Genomic DNA, 24,662 nt, shown 5'->3' on the forward strand with positions numbered 1-24,662 from the left:
GGAGATCACCAACGTTCACGACAAGCGTGCCGGGGAGTGGCGGCACCGTCACCCACCCATGCCTTCGCGGAAAACTTGCAAGCCGCTGATGTTATTCTGGTGTAAGATAGTCAAAAGGGTAGAGTCGGTGTGGGCGGCGAGACCCATGGCTCGATCCGGGTCGGGGCAAGTTGGGTAGGAGTTCAACTGCAAAGCAGCAGAAGCCCCGTTGAAATCGCCTCTTGGGCCGGCCCATTGGAGGTCCCCCTTTGATATACCCAGAGAAGCCATAAGGAGCCACATGAGCTTTCCCGCGAGGTTTTTCATCGCTTCTTCGTACCGCTCGACAATATCACTGGACAAACGGGCAAAATATCAGAAAACGTGTTGTGGAATAATTATAGCAACCACATCTATGGGTCGATCGATAGAGTCATGAACAGTGAAAAAGTTGTAGGTTGTTGTGTTGGATTTTTTTTTTTTTAATGTCGTGGGTGGGTCCATAGCCCTCTCATTGTAGTCTTTGCTAATTGCGTTAGGATAAGAAAATGGTCTTTATATATATATATATATATATATATATATTTGGCCAGCTATAGTGGCATCATCAATGCAAAATAAAACCAAAATTAGGAAAAAAATTCCAAAAAAATAGAAATTAGGGGGGGGGGAACAGGGAGAAGCACGTGCAAGAGGGAGTGTGAGAATAGTATTAAAATTACCGATAAGAGTTTTAATTAATATTTATTTTTACTTACCAGTATTTAGTGTAGTCGTCAGGCCAGAGTTGGCGAAAATGGTGGAGGGGGGATCCAACAATAGTGAAGCCTTCGGACCACATGAGCTTGGGGAAGAAGGAGGAGATTCGAGCGCGGCCATAGCCAGAGACGCCTCGGGGGAGCGAGCGGCTCGGAGCTTGTGAGCGGGAGGAAGGGAGAAGAGGCCTTGCCGGCGACCTCAATGTCGCGGAGGAGGGCGGAGGGGATGCCGTGATTGACGACCTGAAAGAAACCCCAAGATTTGCATGCACGGCCAATGAAAGAAAAGGCATTCGGATCATCAAGATCAACGACGGGAACCCGAACGGCGGCATCGTGGCGGAGGGAATCGGCGGTGGCGGAGGAGGACCACGCATAGGAATCGGGAAGTTCTTGAAGAGAAGTGAAGTCAGGGTGTTTCTGGTGAAGAAACACAGGGTGGCTTCGGAAGGCGTCGGATAGAGAAGGCATAGTTGAAGAAGAAGAAGAAGATAATGAGAGTGTGCTTTGTGAGAGAGTTTTGGAAACGGGTGGGAAATAGTGGCTAGTGGAAGAAGTACTTGTAATTAGAAAACATGGGACCTTAGAAAGATAAAGATGGGATGAGATATATCATCGTGCCTGCCGAGTATATATAGAGATGATGGCCTGGATGGTGACAACCCTGCCCTCACCCCGGCCCCTTCTACTCTCAACATTCTCAGAAGAGACTTCAATTCATTTCTGGGACTCATTATTACATAACACTAATGTTAAATTATAGGGTTTTCTTCAATTATGAAAAACTTAAGTAAAAACTGAAACTCTTGCTGCGTACTAAAAATTAGAAATTTAAACCGTCCAATGTGTTCTCCCTTATTAATTCTTCCACCACGTATTTATGGACAATGCTTTTATTTTACTTTAAAAGACTAGGGTCATGGTGAAACTGTGGGGAAAAAATAATTAACAATGCATATGTACGTCATGGCTTTGTAATTTCCCCCTTTGTGAAGCGAATTACCTAGGAGATGTATAGAAATTTAAAAACAAAACCAAAAAAAGAGAAAAAGAAGTATAATAATCTATTTTTTGAGTGGTTTGCATTTACCTGTCTCAACTTTTGAAATAATATATATATTGGTTTAAAATTGTCAACTTCTAAGATTTAAATCTTTCAATTCGACTGGTCTCAATTAATGTCTGATAATTGAGATGCCAAATTCATCTTCTTCTTCTTTTTTCATTTGTCTTGTTATACGCGGTTTTGGTGATTGCGTCCTATGAAATTTCACTTCAAAATCACCCTGTAATTGGCTTTATAAAACCTTTTCAATTATTCTATATTTTTCAGTGATTTAAATTAAAGCATTGGTGAAAGGGGACTGATAGGAGCCATAGCCTTCGAAACTTTCAAACATTTCTTAGTATTGTATAGATATTATGCATATCTAGCTCTCAAAATTCATAAATATTTTGTATTATATATGCTTTTTAATGTTGAACCACCCCACCCCCCTCATATTTAAATCCTAACTCCACCCCTAATTTAAACCTAAGAAGCTTATGCTTACAATTTGATAAAATCTTGTTCCATAACAAATAAAAAAAAACATCTTGATTAATGATATTTCAAAAATGTACTTTACTTTCATTACTTTATTTTTGGTAGAATATAATGGTGTCCAAGAATATGAATTAGTTGGAAACCTAAGTAAGGAGTAAAATTTTAAATATGAATTTCTCCTCCATTTACAAAACCCAGACGCAAAACCTTAAGGGCATATTTTAATTTTAACAAATTAAGAAAATTATTTACAAATAAATGAATCTAATAAATAGAAGAAATTAATTATAAAACAACACATATAGACATATTGAGGAAAATTTTGACTTTTGAGAGAGAGGGAGGGAGGTAGAGATGCAATTGGAGAAAGGAAAGGACCATAGTGTCCTCCACAAACAACAATAAGTGATAAGTGGAGGAAAGAAAAGGCATCTCAACCTCACAATGATTCAAAACAAAAACCAAAAGAGAGGTGAAAGAGAGGTTTCCACGGAGGGGGGGAGAGAGAGAAAGAGTAGGGTCCCTTCCTTCTCCACATGTGCCGTTGTCTTGTCGTTCAGTAGAAAATATTCATTAAAATCAAACACTTCCTTTCGCTACTTGACATTACCCATTTGGGCTCCTCATCTTCCTCTTCTTGACCAAATAAAACATTTTTGTCGTATATTTGTGTAGAGTTTGAAAAAGTCAGTCATGCTTTTCATATCTTATACTAGTAATATAGTTTAAATTATATATATAATTGATATGCCTATTATTCCCATGTCCTATGATTTTAAACTTTTATAGCCCAGCACATACCCCATTTTGATTAGCTTATAACAAATGCATGTTTTCCACTATACGACATAAATATGAAGAAGAGTTTCGTATCATAAAGTATTAAAAAGGTTATTTTAAGAGATCCCAAATACTCCTTAATCTCCATATATATAAATGAAGAAGGAAAATTAGAGTATTCAATTATTTGTACTTAATTTCTTAGAATTTAAATATTTTTAAATATAGTCCCAATCATTCTATTTTTGCGGATGCTTTGTCAAATATAGTATTAATATTATTATATCATCGATGACTTTTTTGTTTTACTATTATCTATGTAGTTTTCATAAACCATATAGATTTAGAATACTAAAATTATATGTAATTATTTAGACAGAACATTTCCATAATTTCAAAAGTAGGAAAGAAATTAAGAATCTGTAAAATTTAAAATCCTATGACAAATTTGATGCATAAAAATAAAATATACAAGTTATAAATTGAATGAAATTATAAATATCAAGCACACTTTAGTTCCAAAGAAAAAGAAGTTATGAGAATTATTGCCCTCCCTTTGCTTTTTCCCCCTTGTATATATTGTCATTTCCATTTGGAAAAAGGCAGATTATTGATTTATCACTGATTTTCCTTTTTGAATGCCTTTTCGGTATTTGTGTGTTTAGATTTGTTCTTACACTGCCCCATATTACCTCAAAGTGGGCTCACTTGTTTAATACTACAACATTTTTGTGAGTTGTCCCTATTATATATGATTAATAACGCTAATGCCTCTTTTTGTTTGATATGAAAGCCACATTTTTTCGATTATAGAATATATTTTACTCTCATTTTATCTTCTTCCTCATTACACCAAGAGGTTTAGGATGCTCCAAATTTATTTGTTTTTTCTTCATCTATCTTTTCGAGTTTGTTCCCATTTTTTCATGCATGCATGGCCTCCTAATTATAATCAAATAAAGCAGAAAATGACAATTGATTGTGTAAATCCTGTCATTAATTAGTTATGTATGTACTTTATATTATAACAATAATGGATAGCCACATGTTTCTGCTCATATATGTGGTCAAAGAAGGCATCAAGACAGATAGGATTGGGGTTTCCTTACAACAAAAAAAATAAAACAACTTTTCGTAGTAGTTTTTCTTCCTGACCTGCCTTTTGTTTTATCTTATTATTTACTTTTAACTAGTGCACACCTTGTGTTTTATCTTAATTAAGCTTTCCTTTGCATTACATTCTTTGCAGTGAATCCGTCTAAACATAAAATAGTACTCCCCCCATCTTTAATTATAATAATAAGGACCTATTACTAATGTTACATAACTTAAAAAAATTAATAAAAATTAGTTAATTCTATTAAATTTTCAAAATTAATATCAATTAAATTCAAGATAGAGGGACTTGCACTCTAGATGGATTCCTCCTCAAACTAGTTGGGTCAAGCTTGATGATATCAATGTATCTATTGATCAGAGAAGTGTTGCAACATGTGGTGGCCTTATTCTAGAAACACCTGGATAAGGGGCTTCACCAAATATCCCATATTCTTTCCAAGAAACGTGACTCAATATTCTTGATGGAGTCAACAACTAGTTACCCTAGCGACAATGTCACCTACCATACTTAAATGACGAGGTCTTCAATTTGAATCCAACGTAACATTGATATGCTTGTGTGCTTCCGTGCAAATTATATTAAATTAAAAAAATTATTCTTGATGGGTTGAATCTTTGTTTTAATGATGGCCATTATGATTTGGCAGAGGCTATGAATCTCATTCAAGACGAACATTCACACCTTTGAACCATCCTCTTATGACGAGTATTACCAAAAGAATCAAAGACTTTATGATGCCAAATTGAATGGTCACCTTCAATCATGTGTTTAGAGAAGCCAATAAAAACATGAATTGGCTTGGTGACTGGCTTTCTTACCAAGCTGAGCCACTACAAGGATAATAATATCAGGATGCTTATTAGCAGCTCTCCCATAGGGTACACAGAGCCTTTTCTTTTTGACATGTCTTAATTTCTTGGCTCTTCTTTGCATGAATTTTTTTGTGTCCTTAAATTTAAAGAAGAAGAAGAAGAAGAAGAATCGAGTATGTTAATTTTGTAGTACTTTGCTTTTTATTTTCCTGAAAGAAAATCATTTGGTTTGGATCCCTATAGACATGACCAAGATTCACAGACCAACTTTCATAGTACTCCATCTGCATGCACATGCGGTTCACGTGGCTCAGACATGGTGAGGTCGGGACCGTACGTAGTTGGGTTGTAACTCAGCCATAACTTTTTTTTAGATAAGGTCAAATTTTCTCAACTTGTTTCAATTATCTATTCTCTTGCGTCTTTTATGACATCAAATTCATAATTTCATTTTTGAAACATTCTTCTCCTTTCGATTTGGTCTCTTAAAATCTTCTCTCTTATCTTAACTTTTCTCTTTGAATTGAAGAGGAAAAAAATATTCTCTGTTCTATCTATTTAGTTATCTGAAAATACATTTGAACTGATTAAAAAAAGTATCCTTCACTCATTCTATTATGGCTTTTTGATATATTATTAGACGGATAATATCTTAGGAACAAAATCATTAATTTACACGCGCGCGCGCACAAAAAATCTTTTAGGCTTTGGTGTTGGGAGATTTCGTAGACTGTGCAGTCAATATCCTGCTGAAGAATGGCTTGTCGTGTGATGAATGATGAATATTTCAATGTGGTGGAGTTTATTGTATGAAAATTATGTATTTAATTATTTTTACACGAATTTTAAAGTGTGGTTGTTCATATGGAGACAGGGAAGTTTCTTAAATTCTTTTTTATTAGATGAAAATTCTCTTTTGGAGTAGCATGCAAGACAGTCCACAATTTGGACGGCAACATACGGCGGCTTTTGTCATTTGGACAGCTTTTTCCAGTACATACGTTTGCCTTCAAATTTCCCATTTTGACGGCTTTACGTTGGTCCCATAGATTGCCGTACGTAGGAATCAGGAGTTCAAATATCCCAAGAGTTTTTATGGAATTTTCAAATTCCTTATGGCAAATTTCAAATTCAAACCCAAGGAAAATTTTATTTAAAAGATTAATTAGTTAAAAACAAAATGTTTTGGACTAACAAAAGCAATCTTATCCTATAAGAAGGAGAATACAAATTCAAATATCAGAAAATATATTTGTTGGGAAGACTTTAACCTAACACTCATAATATGATAAAGATTAGTCTCAAGTCCTAAGTAATTTAAAGATTTTCTAAGTTAAAAAAAATATTTTGGTCTTTTCAATAGATGTCAATTTCTATGACTAATCAAGTAGTCGGGAAATTTCATTCTTGCTTATCCCTTATTATCCTTAATTCTCCGGCCAAAAAAAAAATATTATCCTTAAGGATTAAGGTTTATTGATTTGACTATTATCTATTTCATAACTTAATGTTTAAATCTAAACAAGTTAATATTTACCTTTAATCTTTGGCCAAAAAAATGTTTACCCGTAATCACAACATGAACATAAAATGAATCACTAATAGTTAATTGTCATGATATTGGTTAACACTACTAATATTAATTGATATCCATCACATAAACTAATAGGTATAGTGAGAGTATTTACCGATCATGTATAGGTTGCTCGTGAAATAAATAAAGCGTATATATTTATAAGCATGAAAATATATAGCTCAGTGGGTTAAAAAGAAGCTTCGAATAAATCCAAAATGTCTCAAGTCATAGAGACTTCTATGTAATAAATTTGGAGAGATCCCACTTTGTTTAGCTTTCTAGTGGCAACTAATGATTTTGATTATGAATTTAGCACGATAAAAGGAAGATGCCTCCTGTTTCTACGTTATTGGCTGCGTTTTTTTCATTTTCTAGTCATGCCTACGAATCTGCACACATTGCTTTGGGATTGATGGCTACTAGATTTATTTTCCACTAACTCTATATTTCATCACAGTTTTACAATTTTTTTAACTTATCATAACGGTACCCATAAAGCATCAATCATATCGTTTTGAAATTTAATTGGGTTTTAGTTGAGCAACAACCGTCCAGTTTCTGGAATTAATTAACCATTAGAAAAGTCAAAAGATACGTCATACATAAAAGCCCACAATATGATAGTAATTCACTTGATTCTATATTTTAATAAAGCAAAAAGGTAATGGGTACTAATCCATTCATGTCTGCCCAAAACAAGTACTCATTAAGTGATCATTAAAGCAAATTGATTATGCTTATCGTTGGCACTTGGCAGACCAACACTTGTATTTTACTTAATTTCTAAATCTCATCAAAGTCTAAATGACCTCAAAAATTCTGAATCAACCTCATTAGAGCTAAAAGCTTACTCCCTCCGTCTCTTTTTATAAGCAACATTGGAGCTCATCACGTGAATCAAAATGTTATAAAATCAGTTAAAGACAATAAATATGTAGAAGTTAGAAGTTATTTCACTAAGATACCTTATTTATGGGGGGGAGAGAGTATAAGAGAGATAATAAGAAAATTATTATAATAAAGAGAATTATGAAAGAAAAAGAATGTGTGATAGAGAGATAAGATTTTAGAAAATGAGATAATAACTATATTAAGTATTAAAATAAGTAATTAATGAGGGCAAAATAGGAAATTTGCTACAAAAATTTAAGATACTCCTTTGGTCCTATTTATAGGACAGAGAGAGAAGATATTTTTTGGTCCTATTTATAGGGCAATGAGAGAAATTTTTGTATGGATATACAATTTTATCCTTCATTTTTTGTTGTGTTGACTTTGTTTATATAATATATAATCTATATTAAATAGAAATCAAGTTGGAAAGTTATTAAATTTTAAATAAGAGTTAATGAAGTTTAAAATTTTTCTTGGTCTATGTGAAACATGCTAGAAGTGTCTTATAAATAGGACTAGAGGAATAACTTGCAAATGTTGCTTATATTTAGCAACAAAAGGGAGATAATAGTTGTTGCTTACTCCCTCCATCCCTTATTATAAGATCCAATTTTTTGAATAGGTTTGTCCCTTTCTATAATAACCTTTTTGAGTTTATCTGAACATTTAAGGCATTATTACCTATTTTACTTCTAGTTTAATGCATTTAATAAATTTTCTTTCTTCATTTATCTCACTATCACTCTCTCACATCTACCCATTTATACATAGGGGTATATTTGAAAAAAAAATTACATTGCTACATATTAATTACTTTTAACTAATTTTAACTGTCTTCTTAAACTGTGTAATTTAGTTAAAAGGTTCTTATAATAAGAGGCAGAATAGTATACAATGGGACAGAGAGAGTACCTCCCAAACAAAACCCTCATTTATAATATAATGTAAAAGAAGCAAGTGAATAATCTCGTTTATAATCAAATCTATTCAAGAGCTTTTTTAATATCTCTATGATACTATTTTATATATGTATATAGGTGTAGAATATATAGATATACTCATGTATATGGTAGGTAGAAAGAGAAGTTTTTTTTATCTTATTTATAAATCACATTGTTAAATATTTAGGATGCATGTATTATTTCACCATTTATTTATTATCACGTAGATGGCTATTTTTTTGAAATTAAAAGTTTATATATTAAATAAATTAAAGTTGAAAAGTTGATAAATTTTAAAACAGAGTTACGAGGTTTAAGGTTTTTTCTAGTCTCAATAAAAAATGTTAGAAATGACTTAGAAGTAGGACCAAAGGAGTATTTAGATAAATACATATTTATACTTGTGTAGAAATGCTCCTATATAGATATAATTTTTATATTTAAAATAAACATTATTAAGTCCAACAATTAGTGTGAGAGATTATAAACCAAGGTGTGATACACGTATACGCCCTTTACCATACAAACTATAGATATTTAGAAGAGGTGTTTATTTTTTAATATAATGCTTTTGTGAAGTAAACCGTTTCATGATTCCACGAAATGAACTGATTTTTTGTCCTCATTTGCTAGTGGAATATAAGTAAGCGAAATATGCCTTCCTTTATCCTATGTATGTTGCTTTTCTTTTCACGAATTATGTTGTAATATCAAATAATACAAATTTAAAGCCATATTAAGCCCCAGATAGAGGGAATCTCTTCCACTGTCGGCTTTCTTTTCACTATTTCACTCGACCTATACTGCTACTGGTATTTGCTGTGTTTTTAATAATAGAGAATTCAATAGTAATAAACCAAAAACATTATCTGAGACTAGTTCAAGTAGATGTAGAAATTAAATACAAGAGAAGAATAAAGAATTATTAATGTTTCCTAATTTGAATATTCAGAACAATCAATGAAATATATGAGAGTGACACTGATGTAATGAACAGGATCATTACACATAAGCATCAATCAAGGTATACGTAACCCTAGCTAGTTCCTGATAATCTCAAATCAGGCCTTCTCATGGAACATGTGGTACATTAAGTCTCTTTGTTAATAAACAATTAAAGCAAAGAAGCTTATAGAATCCATGATATGCATGTGTTTTGTTATTATTGTTGTTGTTGAATCAGAGCATCCTCAAATCATTTTAGAGTTAAGACTAATTCCTATCAAGCCTTGAGCATTGATATAACCCTTTCAATAAGTGCATTTTTTGATATTTGAACTTATGTTATTATCCTACTTATGGGGTTAAGGCCGCCATCACCTTAACCAACAACTTGTTAGTAATATGCTTATGGCTTGTATTATTGTAACAAATCTCAATCACAATAAAATTTATAAGAAACTTTAGGGTTATTAGACATGGATAGAAAGATAGATGCGTTTGCGTGTGGGTGTAGAGAGGAGGTCGGCACTCACTATGTTCAAAGAACAAAATCAGAGAGCAGAATAGATATATGTATCTTTCATGACGTACAGTAGAAGCTATAATATTCCAAGACGGTAAAAATAATGGCGGATAGATCTTGTCCATATATGTATATCGTCATGTTGTAGTCAAATATGACGTGGCAATAGTGCTATATACCTGAGTGCTTTGGGGGAGAAAAGAAAATATGTAGACTATTGAAAACCCCTTAAGAAAAGCAAAAGGCTGATAAACAAGTTTCTGTGAATATTAAATTTTTTAAATGCATTTACAAAAATCTCTCATTTTTCCTTTTTTTTTCATTTTCAATAACTATCGTATATTATGGTACGATTAATTAATTAATTCAGATCTTAAATCATATTGAGATGAATCTGTCATGCAGATGATTGTTTTCTCACAAAGATTTAAATTTGAGATCTTATTTAAGTTACATTAGGTTCGTTTTCACTCAATCATCTAATCACCACCGGTCTTATATATTGTGTTTTTAAAAGAAAATTTTCAATAATAATCAACAAAAAAACCTCTATATCCAAAATTATTGTGTGTATATATATAGAACACATGAAAAGATTAAGGGCTTATTTCCATATATTCAATCAATCAATGAGAGTGACAATGAAAATGAACACCAATAACACAAGTATCTATCAGGGCATACGGAGCCCTAATTCCTAATCCCCAATTAGCCCTTTCTCATGGAACATGTGGGTATTACTGTATAATAATGAATTGAAGCTAAGAAGCTTGTTGACACCATGGCGAACTCTACATTATTCAAAGAACAAGATTATAATATATATATATATATATATATATATTTTTTTTTTTCTTACACGCCTTTCATAAAGTACATTAAAAGCTATATCCATTCAGAGAAGGTATATAAATAATGGTGGTTTCCATCATCTTGTCCATATGAAGTATTGTATGGTCAAATTTAATGTGACACAATGTACCCTTCATAGGGTTTGATTATAATCAAGTTGCATTTGAAGTTCAATGTGTAGTCAATTTTTATTGAAACTTTATTTTTAAAGTACAAAATGGTAGCCATTAAAATGGTCATGGGAACCCAATCACACAGCTTGTTGGCATATCACGATGTATATGTAGCACGACTAGAGGCCAAATTTGGCCACCATCCAAAATCCACGTCTCTATAAATAGGACATGTCTTGGAACTCGCACTATAGTTAAAATAAGGTGACCAATCACCACTTGAATATTAACCACTAAATCTATAAGTAACATAACTATCGACTCCTCAATTCATCGCAATACTACAATTTGGCCGGCAATTAAATTGCTAGCTGTATAGAGCTATCATACTTCCTTCGCTACTAGATATATATAAGAATTGGTGAAGGTGTCTATTTTAATTTAAGTATAAGATTTTAATTTCATTTACCTTCCAAATTTATAATTTATTTCCTAAACTATCATTGAACATAATGAAGGATTTCTGTCAAGAAGAGTTCCAATGCAAACTATTCAAGAGGCTATTTTGAGAAAATCAATATACTGATTAATGAATGGATAGCTCAAGGTTATACCCATCTCCATATTGGTGCTGTACGTCTTATTCTTACACTTCATGGGAGAATCTATCAATTAGTTATTTAACTTCTATACGAAAAACGGAAGAGGGTATTGAGTGTACCTGTGTGTGTATTGACTTAGTGAAAGAGATATATTGATATATCAATATTACTATATATTGGACGGTCCAATTTCATGAAGACACGTGTGTAGGTCTATCCTGATGAGTTCTTTATCCTGGCTGATAGTAAATCAGCCGGTCTTTAATATTTCTTTTAATAAGTCGTACGATAGCATATACTAATGTGACCGTAAATGACATTAATGATTTAATTGAATGCCCTTAAATGGTTTAAGCTTTCTTGATGTTTCTTTAACCATATAAGTTAAGGCAAAAATGCTGTCGTACGAAAGACGCACTTGTACTGTGCTGTGGTAATTCAATAGGGCTGTGATACTGACCTGAAAATTTAGTCAAAAGTGCTGGCTACGTTTTGGGTAATGGAAAGTGGGGGTGAAGAAGATAAAATTAAGTAAGAATTCACCCAATTATACTATCATATATATATAAGTAATATAATAATAAATGAAACATGTTTTGTAGAGAATTTAGTATATACTGAGACAATTATTAGATAATAAAATGAATTTTCGTCAAAATCAAGTGGCATAAGATGGACATGAATTTTTTTGAAAAAACTACCTTTATTTCAAAATAACTATCATTGAAGATTGTGCTAGGTACAAATCTGAAAGGGGGGCAAAATGGGTCCTTGTCCCCCATGATATATCCAGTCCTCCTCTGTTGAAATTTAAGCAAATAGAAGAAAAGGAGATAGCTCAGGTAAATGGTCCCCAGAAAGATCAATCTAGATTCTCCACTGATTTTGCATACATATTAAAAAGGCTATTAAGCAGTTTATATTATTAAAATATTTAATAATATTTGACTAAAATATTCTTATATAATTGAATTATTTTTAACTACGTAGACTCCATCTACCATTGTATATGTTCGGACATAAAGGGTAAAATGGTACAAAACAAGTACTTTTTCCTTGAAATTCAGAACCGGGGCAAACTATGATTTTAAAAGTGATTTTATGATATACAAAGTAAATATGTGAGGAAAATTTTATTTCGACTTAAGTGAAAATACTTTTTGTAATTACCAAACACCCAACTCTGAAAGTAACTCAACAATCTCTTTCATAAATATCTATTAACTACTCTGCGTAATTTAAAGAATTCAATTAAAATTAATTAAATTAAAAAATTTTAAAACTAGCATGCTATCTAATTTTTTAGTTAATAGTTTGTTTGATAAGTTAAGTAACATCAAAGTCAAGGAAAACTGTTAAAAAATTAATACTTTAGACAAACTTCCCCTGATCCTAGCATTTGAAAGAGAGGTTTTGTGGTCTCTTATATAGGGCTAAGGCTCCACATTGATTGTTTATTACAATTTTTCCTTTTACCCCTACTTATTAACTTTGATGTAAGAGAGTAGTAGGAAACTTTTTCAAAGATATATTTAGAAAATTATTTAATTTGCACTGAGTTTTCATACTTTTCATGATTTCAAAAGAAAAATATTAGAAGTCAGGACAAAAAAATTATATCTAGAATCAAATAGAAAAGTTTAATAATAATGATAAGAGAGAGTAATAGAATTCACATCTAATAAAATATTAAGAGGACGAGAGACAAAATTTGAAACTAATTCAAGATGCAAAAGCTCTAAGATACTATTTTCCTTAATATTACATATTTTCTTATAAAACCCAACAAAACTTCTATGGGGCCTAAGTAAAAATCGAATTTTTTTTAAAAAATATATTCTGAATTACTTAATTATATATTTCTTAAATCAATATTAACCTTATGTATCTTCTTTATGAGCCCTAAATATTTACCACTTCCTGTTCTTAACATAACAAATATTTTGACATTCAATTTGATCTAAACATAAAAATCCAATCCACTTTATCTTTTATATTTATTCATTTTTTAATATAGTACTTGTAGTAGCTGCACATGTTGAAAGTTTCATCAAATAGTTGTTCTAGTTAATACACATGATTAACAAGGATATTTTTAAAAAGACAACATCTATTTATTACAAATAACTAACTTAATTAATTTTCTTAATCTATTCAAATTAATTAACTAACCTTATATTAAGAGCTGGGGGTAGTATAACATAATTCTATGTTATAAGCAAGTTAATAGCTAATTAATTGATTCAACTTAACAGGTGAGTCATACTTACAGTATCATGCATCCAACGCAAATTTTAGTCTTCAAATCTGTTTATCAAATTAATATAATATGTTATCTAACGGTTTCCATAAAGCTACTTAGAACACAATTAAACCAATAACATAAATACCAAACATGATTAGAATAATCAAGCTAAATATATACTCCTATATGTGAAATTCATACCTAAGTCTTGTCGTTATTTGTGTGGCCATGTAGTGATCATTGAAGTTTGGAATTTGAAGGAATAAAAACAAGGTAGGACATAGGGGCCATTTTGGATTCAGAATGGGAATGATGTGTAGTGCATAGCTTATTGCTCTTCATTAATTGGGATTGCCTTGTTAGGCCTTTTTCCATGTCGTTTGAAATAAGAACCAATGAAATAGGAGGTCTTAATAGTAGTAATAATAAGAGATGAGAGGAAAAAGATGAGAGGCGAAACAATTGGACAAAAATGGCTCAGTTGTGTCACTTCGTGCTGCTTTTGTGGCCATTTACTAATTTCTTATCCTTTTATTATTTTATTATCTACAGTTTCTAACACAGACGTACCATTATTCTCTTCATCAGTAGTCTTCACCACTACCCATATTGTTTCTCTTGTCCTTTAATTAGATTTCGTCCCCACACATGTGTGCAAAAATAAAATTCAATTCTCTCTCTCTCTCTCTCTCTCTCTCTCTCTCTCTCGTGACATGAATTTGACCATAAGTTGCGTCCCCCTTCATCCTTTTTTTGTTTGGGGGGGGTGTTCTCATAATATATAAAATCAAGGCAAGAATTGAAAAGAGAGAATGGTTTCCAATTTTGAAGCTCGTTTTCCAAGATAAAAACTCTAGCCCACGACTTTGCCGGAAGGTTGAATAGATTAAGGTGATTAATTAGTTATGAGTGTTAACCATCTTGCCAGTTAATGGCCCTAAAATGAGCTTGGCGGCTGGGCTATCCCATTATATTCTAAATTGGTTCACCAATCTTGGTTTTCTTCAAACAAAGCGTCAACTGCACAATCATCTGCTTCGAGGAATTTCAGGGAAAGAAAAAGGCAAAGGGCGTTTTAATTTGTAGATGTTCTTAAGCTCGGGCAATACAAGGTAGAGAACGTAGAACAATATAATTCGCATTCTTATCTTTTGTTGTTTTCCTTCTTTATCACTTCTATTGAACCGCAATTTAGAGATTTTAAGGATTTGAAATGTTGGAACATTTCTAAAATGAGAGATGCATTTTTTAAAAAAAATTCATGTGCTTAATTATATGTTAAGAATTAAGAAATTTACATGAAGAGTTGTGCAGGAAGCTACAACTTAAAGTCATTAAAGTCATTTTCCTTTTGTTTCTAAATGAAACCTTACATAATAGGATGTTACTCTTCATTGAAAAATTATTTATGTTATTTAAATGACCAATTGGTTATTTAAATAAGCATTGATTATTTATGTTGTTTTACGAAATAACATATGCAAATAGCTTTTTGAATTGAAGAGGTATATTGCTTCAAGAGGCACCACTTTAAGACATTACTTTATTGTCTATATATACCCATTCGCATCATTCCACAAACACATAACATCAACCTCATTACTTTTGTCTTTGAGTATATCAAAAATAAAATCTAATTATCTTTATAAAAGCTATTGTTGTCTCTAGCTTGAGTCTTGATAGTGCAAACCATTATCAAGGGTTTTCATTGCATCTTAAAAGAAATTGGCCATCAAACCAATTTGCACCCAAAGATTTGGTATTGGTGGGATGAATTAAACCCAAAGAAAAGTATTATTGATACCTTGAAGACATCATACACTACTTTCTTCTCCATCTCTGATCGTTCTATCCGTGGCAAAGAAACATTGCCACCAGCATAAAGTGCATACTTGAGTCATGTCACTTGAGTTATTGAATCACATGCGTCTATCAATATCCCCATTTATCCACGCGTTGGAGCATGATCCGACAGTATGTAGATCCAACAACATTAATCTGGGTATACAGCTCACAAAGCACGCGCGCGTGCACACACACACATATGATCATTAATCGAGGTGCACTAAATACATATGCGGAGTGTGCAATAAATCATACAATACTTGTTTTATTTCTGACTCTAAAAGCTCAGCCACACTGATGAGGTCTTGAAACAAGAAAGCAGGAGAAAGAAAACTAATGACAAACAGTGTTCATAATACATGCTCACGATGACGAAGCCAATCTATAAAGCACAAATGGTTAGTTATAAGTAATAATTACACACACACACACACACGCACATATATGAAAGTAAAAAATATTATTATTATGATAATGTATTTATCTCTAACAATAACTGAGGAGCCAAGACCTGTGAACTACTTCGACTGGAATTTGTGCTTGGCCGCGAAGTCATCCTAGTTCTAACTGTCCCACCAAATCTGATGTCTTTTGCAATGTGTCAACTTATATTCGGCAGAGTTGGGAACAAGTGGTAACTCGTTCAGCTTTGGACAACTGAATACACTAATTGGACAATTGAACAAGTGGTAAGAGAATCCAGAAGAATCCACATTCTCATCCTTTATTGCATCTTCTTCTTTTATCACTTCTTCTATTAACTCACATCGAAAAATGACAAGTTCTTGAAGGACTGAAGCATATATACTTGAGCTACGTCGCACGAGTTATTGAACATAAAGAAATTTTCACCCTTCGAAGGTTGGTTAGAAACGCATCAAAAACAAAAGGATATTGCTCTCTTCTAATATTCAGCCATGGCGAATCAATTTGCTGCAACTGCTTCAGTTTTGACACGGATGCTAATGATAAAGTTTGTAACATCAAGAAGGGTTATTTGTTGAGGGAAAAGTAAGGAGGAGGGGTCACGAACTCACGGTGAAGGAGGTGGCCGGTGGGTGATTTGGCTCCCTCTGTTCCCACAAATTCGAATGTGTTATTGTTTGATCCTGTCGAAGCATAGAGCAAGATTGTAACCGTCCATTAATTTCGTTTTTTGTCTTTTTGGTTTCCTGAGATATATGCCTAATAGGAATAGCCAAGGAAAAAAAGAAGAAGTGAAGTTGCAGAGCCGAAATCGAAGCTATGGTCGAACAGAAATAGAAGATGAAAGGCTCTTTTTCAATTTATTAAATAATAATTAAAATTTAAGAATTTTATAAAAAGATTGAGTATACCTTCTTTTCATCATTTGATTAGTGAGTCAGCATCGAACTCGCCATCTCTATATTTTTCGTTATCGATGTTAATATTATAGGACTGAAAATGCACTTCATCAATCTAAAAGACTCAATTGAAATTTGATGTAAACTTAATTAAAGAATCAAATATATACTTTGATATAATTATATTAGGCCCACATGCCCCATACTATATGAGCCCAGTTGGGATAAATAAAACACAAATAAAACGGCCCAATGTGTTTGGCAAAAAGATCCAACGTGATAACATGTCATTAAAAGAGGTCCAAAAAACCTTGACCCAAACACCAGAGAATTGAAAACGATGCTAGCCAAAAAGATTCATGGAGGCTCACGCCAGTCTGGAGGTTTTGTAACAGAATAATTAACGAAATGGGCCCAAACATATGATCGGCCTAGTAAGATGCCCAATATACTTCTATGTCGATGAATGTGAATGAGCCCAGTCCAGAAAATTTAAACCCAATAACATAGGCCCATCCTACAAACTGGGGAATCAAGGGGCCCAGAGAGAAGGGAAGAAATGCCAACAATGTAGCCCAAAGAGACATTCTAAGAGGCCCAAGATAAATTATCAAAGCAACTGGTCGCAAGTTTCATAATGCCCAATCTCGTAGGCCCAAAAATACATCGGCCTACTTATAATGGGCCCATGATATTCCCCAGTTTTGAGAAAGGGAATGGGCGCAAGATTGCAGGAAGCCCAGTTGATAAAGAAAATTTAAACCCAAATCAATTAGGTCTAGGCCTATCGTAATAAAGAACTTAAAAACGGGTCCAAGAAAGACGATGACCTGATTGATATTTAGTGAGGCCCAAGTGTGAATAAAAATCTAAAACTTATTGGGTCAACTATAGCACTAGGCCCATGATACATCTATATACCCCCCCGGCGGAAAGGAGTTAAACGACACGTCGTTTTAGCAAGGGGTCGAAACGGAATTTCGGTGGTAATTGGTAACGGATAGACCCGTACTGCATCTCATCAAAATTCGTCTTGGACCCCCACCCGAGCTGGCGAGAGCACCCCGGACCCCACCCTTGGGGGGAAAAAAACAAAGTTCTGACGACGACTGAAGCGGCAAAATAATTTAAAAAATAAAGAGGATTAATCCGTAATTGATTTGTAAATATTGAGAAAATTAATTTAATTAGTTATTTGTAATATATGAATGTTGCATGTATATTAAAATAAAAATTATTTAACACGTGCAATCACCCACCATGGAGACAATTTTTGGGGATGAATATATATATATATATATATATATGAAAGACCAAATATGTTGATATTTTTATATTCACCAGTAAATGTCAAAATACATATAAATGTCAGTTAGAAAAGAAAAGGCGTCGCATTATTATTGTTTGTAATAATAATGAGTTTTGGGGTTGAAAAGCAAGTGAGTACAAAGAAGAAGAAGAATTTCTTGCAAGCCTTTCTGCGGCACCTTTGTGATCACACGCTATCTCTAACAATCCTCAGAAGATTACTGAAACCTTAGTATGTCCCTTTCAGCATCCGAATAATCGTTAGGATCATATAAATATACTAACTTTGCTTCTTAATATAAAAATCAATTAACTATTTTGAGAGATTACTTTAAACTACTTATATTTATAGTTTTACTTCAAACTAATTTGTCTTACTTGTAAATTGATATATGATCTAATGATCTGCATATGTAACTTTTTTAATTTAGTAACTTTTTTAATTAATCTCTTTAAATTAATCAATTGGATTTTATACTAAAAACTAGTGTTACTATTACATTAGCCCAAGCGCAACCATAATATAATTGCGTGTGAACATTCCATACACACGAGTGCCGTATTACATATGCCTTCATTAATTAAAATTGGCCATCATTGGACCACTTTCATCTTCCAACCTAACATATTATTAACTGCCGGTCTTGGCATCAGGCCAAGCAGAAAAAAAACTACTGGTCTTTCCTCAAAATATATTCTACATATCCATATAACTCTATCTATTTATTTTTAAAAAAAACTGTATTATTTCTGACTCAGAGCATGGCTCACATTTCGATTTTTAGCAAGGAAAAAATTTCACGAGCGATATGGTTTTTTCCCAACAATATTCCATATATATATTTGATGTATTACCTTGATTATATATAATAATGATGTGGGGGCTGTAACAGCTCATCACACCTTTATCACATCGAAGTTATGATATTTTGTGCATACCTGGGGAAAAAATGTTTGGGTTAAGATGCACTTAGCATTCCTAAATTATTTTTTATTTTTTGAAGTGTATATATCCAACACTTCAAGATGTACTTTAGCTCCTAATATATTAAAAGTATAGCAATTGCCAGCCCGATGATAACAGATAAAAAAAGCTTCGCATTGTTCATGCCAATTGAAAACCCAGCCGAACATTTATTACTCCAATGTCCGCTTCGCTGTTTATTTTCTTTGCTGCGAGCGAAACTTCACTGTTGCTGTTCAATCTCCTTCTCTTGAACCATTACGTACTGTCTGCAATAAAATCCTAAGAAGAGTCTTAGGTTTGAGAGGATAGAGAGGTCACTTTAATTCCTTAGTTCGAAGGTAAGAAGAAGCTATGAACAAGGCTTATATATATATATATATATATATATATATACTCTTCTATTTCTTAATATAGACCTAATTGTTGAGTTAATTTTAGTCCTAATAAATAAATATAAGATCTATTTTTTATTTATTAATTTTTTCTAAATTATTCCTATAAATATTCCTCGACCATAATTTTTATAATTAACTAATTTACCTAACTTTTTTGATCTAATTAAATTAGTTAAATAAATCTCATATTATTACTTTGTCAGTATCACTCTCAAGCTTCCCTCTTCCAATCTCCGATTCTTTCTCGTGAAAGGAATCCCCTTTGTCAGCGCCGAGGTCAGGCGCCTTGATAACAACCAGGCGTGGCTCATCTATGCTTTTCTTAGCCAGTTAGTTCATTTTAGCCACACCTCGTCGTCGGAGATTACCTCTGGAGTTATCCTCCACTGCTTCTGTGGAGATCCCACGGCCGCCACATGATCAAGACGGCGGCACTAACGGACTGGGCGATCATTGGGCAAGGCGAGGCAGCTCGACGAGCTATACCAACGGCACCGTCGCCAGCGATAGTGATGGTGTCGGCATCTTGGGAGAATGCAATATGAGAGCTTCTTTTTTCTTTCTTTTTTTTTCTCAATAAGAGAACTTAACGGCGCTATAAAGTCTGTCAGCCCAAAGTAGGGATTGCTTCATTTTTACTATACCAAGGGGCAAAACTTTACTAAGGGAGTGTTTGGGAAACCCAAAATCATGGTTTCAGAAGCACTTTTCCGTAAAACGAAATAATCTCCTCCACATATTTATTTCGTAATCCGTAAAAGTACTTCTGAAACTATGGTTTGGTTTCTATCCAAACACCCCCTAAATAGTAAATACTACCTCGGGTCCTGATTAAAGGAGGGGGGATGAAACTGAACATGTTTTGGAGCTTCATATAATTACTGAGAAATTTGAAGCTATCACAATTATAATCGAAAGAATTATTATATCATTTCCTGATGGAGCCAAACAACATAATATTTCGATTATAGAACTATCCTTTCAATAAACAATAAGGTACATCTAACATATTGAAATATTTTTTCTGATGTATCCAATACCTTGAAGTATTTTTCAAATGTATCCAGCACAAAGACAAAAAAAAAATATTTCAGAATATTAGATGTAGTTAAAAAATACTTCAAGTACTGGATGTATTACGAAATACTTTAAGACAGTAAATGTATCTTAACCCAACAATATATGTTAATTGTTTCGCCATGAACCACTGGATTTACTACTCTTCTATGACAAGTATAACACAAATACAAAAGGACACGTGCATGTTGGCCAATGGCCAGAAACCCACAAAAACACACACAAATAGGAAATTAATTAAGTACATACATGACATAATATAATGACAACAAGAACAAGAGATCATTCTCCTGCTATAAATTTAAAATTCCTTGAATTAATGATTACACGATGAAGCATATATAAATCCCTTACATTATTCACCAGACGATCAACATCCACACACACACACACACACATATATATCAATCACCAAGGCAGCAACAACAGATGGTTTCCAAGCAGCACTCGCAAGTTTCATAGCAGCAGCAGCAGCAGCAAAGTGCAAACAAACTGAAATCAAACCAACAATAACAAAACTTGCTCAGATGTCTGAAACTTCAAATATAAACACAGATAGAGAGGCAGAACTAAGAGACTAATTAATTAATTAAAGGAGCATAATATATATATATATAATGAAGTGTAGAGAGACCAAGCATAGAGAGATCCTTTCTCTTCCTGGCGTCTCTGAACATGATCAAAGTACGACATTTCCTGACTTTCTGGTGCACCGTCCATTTTTCTTCTTCAGGACTTAACCGGAATCACCACTGAGAGATCTGGTATTTATAGTATAAATAAATAAATAACGCAAAGAAAAAATCATTAATGATGGTTGTTAGAAGACCAGTGGATGGCTGTGATGACGAGAAGAAAGACCCACCAAGAAACAGTCCAGCTCAAGAAGACATGTGCCTTATACGTAGCAACCTAACATACATGATTAATTGGGTCTGACTGGCGGGAATGTGTCTTATTCATTTCATTCATTTCGGGTTTTTTTTTTCCCCCCTGAAATTTCGGTTTGGTTTGAAAGTGTATATATACACATTCCTTTGTGTTTCGTGGATTTCGAGAAAAAGAGGGTAAAATTTAAGAACCTGTATACTTCCTTGGTGCTAAAAAATATAAGCCCTAGTATTGAAAAGCACATAAACTATATAATAAGATATCAAAATCTATGTATTATGTTAAATTCGGTTTTTCTTTTTCGTTTTTAATTACCCTCTATTTAGTGCCACATTTTTTTTTTTGAAAACAAGTATTAATTATATCTAGAAATTTCGAAGAGTTACTCTCTCTGGTTTCATATAAGTATAGGGCATCTTTTACAATGTATTTTTGATCTTTTTTATGAAGTATTTGATAGTTTTAAGAAGTATTAAAAAAATTTCTTCCATACATGCCCAGATTTAATAGGGATAGTGAGAGAGAGTATAGAATAATACATTATGATGTTTAAGTTTAGCGTTAGTAGTACTATTAAAAATTATTTTAATTTTATGGCAAATTTAATATTTTTAATTATTTTTACTAGCACGTATGAATTAATTAGAAATGACTAATATATATTTGGGATTAGATAAATTAGTTTTAGAAACAAAGTATTTATTATATCTCGAAAATTGCATTATGACTTATATTTATGAATAAAAAGGAGGCAAAAATTAGGACTTATATTTAAAAATAAAGAAAGCTGATAAAATTTGGAACATGCACGTAATTTATAATTGAGTTGCTATAACTTGACTAATTTTTGAACAATTGGGTTATATTTTCTTCCGGAATTCATATTGTCTGGTAGGAATATGTCCTATTCATTAATGGCTCATCCATACCAAACCCAGCCGTATAAATCCATAAACGAACCGTGCACGTAATATGTATATATATAAGATTGAATTATATATATTCCTTATTTTTTGAAAGATGCAGTGTTGTTTTCTTAATATACGTTTGGGCAAGTATATATGGTTAGTGAACTTTGGTTTGATTTAAGTATTTTCAAATCAAAAGTATAATCAAACTGCTCGATTTTTCACCTGAAGATAAAGCCAAACTGCTATGATTTGTTTGGTCTAATCTGTTTCGAGCATTCTTAAAATTAAATCGCAATACCTAGTACTGTGTACATGTAGGTTTGTGGGTAGTCCAAGTTTAAGAGTAATTTTAAGAATTCGAAAATTTTCGAATGGACGTGATCCTGCGTGAATCAGAAAACATGTGACCGCAATATCGTCCGCATATTTCCATAGGAAAAATTGCATTAAGATGCCACCCAAAAAAAATTAAATACAAAAAATCTTTTGAAATCATCAAATTAATCTGAAATTTCAAAAGACCTCATTACGAGAGACTTTACTTGTTCAATTACTAAATTGTCCTCATTTTTTTTAAATATGCATTAACAACTGAAATACTAGTTATTAACAATTTAAAATATAATAATTGACAACTATCGTGGTAAATATTAACAACCCATACATTAAATCTTTATGATGTGCTGAGAAAATTTGTTATTTATACATGTTGCTATAATTGTTAATCGTTGTACTTCAAGTTGTTAATGACTGCTTTTTTAATTATCAATACATACATTAACAAAGTGAGGGTACTTTAGTAATTGAACAAATAAAATGTCTTGCAATGAGGTTCTTTAGGATTTCAGATTACTTTGATGATTTCAAAAGACTTTTTTGTATTTAATTTTCTTATGTAGGACCTTAATACAATTTATTCTATTTTCATACGTTTGAAGTTGATGTTAATATAATTGATAAAGAAATAAATAGCTAACTTTTCAAAATCTGAGCAGTTAGCTTATTACCCATCGAATCAATTAACAACCTCAGGATAGGAATATTTTGAATCATAAAGAAGACAAAATCTAATTAATCATATAAAAATACAACAAGTTGTGGTGTGAATTCATTACCGACACAATCAAACAAAAGGGCTTCCTGAAGTGTTAATAGATAAGGAGATGGTGCCACCTCTTGATGCATGACTGAGATGTCACGTGCTCGCATTTAATTTCATGTTCAGAAAATTAAAGCCAAGCTGTGCAATTCTTCCGATGGAAACAAGAACGAATAATTGACGGAAGAAACTGGAAATATGCGGAAAGAATTAGGGATGAAGACCAACAAAACCTGGAATAGTTGGCAGGTGACTAAGTCTTTTAAACATGATGTTCTAAATTTGAACCAGGTGGTGTGTATGGAAAAAGCTTTCTTGAGAGAAGCAAAACCTGATAATTTTTATGTATCGGGAGACTAAAAACAATGTCAGGCTGGTTTATTTGGGTGATGGATCTCAGGAAGCCTGGCTCTTGATGCGATGTTAGCACACCGTAATTAGGCCCGGAATTAAATGACACTTTCTCATTGAATAGTATATCTGAGATCCATACATGGAAACACGACCAGGCCCATATAAATAGGCACAGGAAATACAGGGAAATGGGCCGAGGCTTTCTTGGCCCAGTCCAATAACCTAAACTTAGCTACTTTACAACATTCAACAGATTTAAAGAATCACTATTCTTTTACCAAAAAATAAAAATAAAAATAGAATCACTATTCTTAACAGCACCGTCTAATTGGGTGATGCTAAATGTAGACGGTGCTATGGTTCATTCTAAGGCCCTGTTTGGATGTCCCTCCAAACCATGGTTTGGAGACCCAAACCATAGTCTGGGGAAGAAACCAGTCAAACAGGGGGCAGAAAATGTGAAACCATGGTTTGGGGTCAAACCATGGTTTTGAACCCCAAAACCATGATTTCGGCAGAAGTGGTTTGAAATTGCTTCTGGCTCAAATTTTCAAGACATTGGTGTGGGCCCAACAGCATATGACAAAGCAGCCCCCATAATTGATGCCTCACTCTTCATTCCACACTTGGTTCTTCACTATTTAATCTTATAATTTATAAATATATGTACAAATATTAATTATTTATTAGTTATATTATCTTATATATTATTAATTATGTTAGTAAAGATTATTTTATTAACAATTTTATTTCTTCAAATCAAAATATATTATAAAATCTATCCCTTATATAATTATAATATTAATT

General features: G+C 32.7%; 1 long non-coding RNA gene and 1 pseudogene across 1 annotated transcript; both read right to left on the reverse strand.

Annotated features, from left to right (window-relative positions):
* Window positions 1-4: 4 nt before the first annotated feature.
* LOC114728915 (gibberellin 3-beta-dioxygenase 1-like) lies at window positions 5-18,601 on the reverse strand (annotated as a pseudogene).
* Window positions 18,602-20,704: 2,103 nt separating this feature from the next.
* Window positions 20,705-21,343, reverse strand: LOC114728935 (uncharacterized). The gene is made up of 2 exons (XR_003738693.1): window positions 21,235-21,343; window positions 20,705-21,092 (listed from the first exon to the last, which is right to left on the reverse strand). It is a non-coding gene; the product is annotated as an uncharacterized LOC114728935 (long non-coding RNA).
* Window positions 21,344-24,662: the final 3,319 nt, after the last annotated feature.

This window comes from Neltuma alba, unplaced genomic scaffold, assembly GCF_004799145.2.
Source record: "Neltuma alba isolate B1F8T4 unplaced genomic scaffold, ASM479914v2 tig00012582_pilon, whole genome shotgun sequence".
NCBI classification, from domain to species: domain Eukaryota; kingdom Viridiplantae; phylum Streptophyta; class Magnoliopsida; order Fabales; family Fabaceae; genus Neltuma; species Neltuma alba.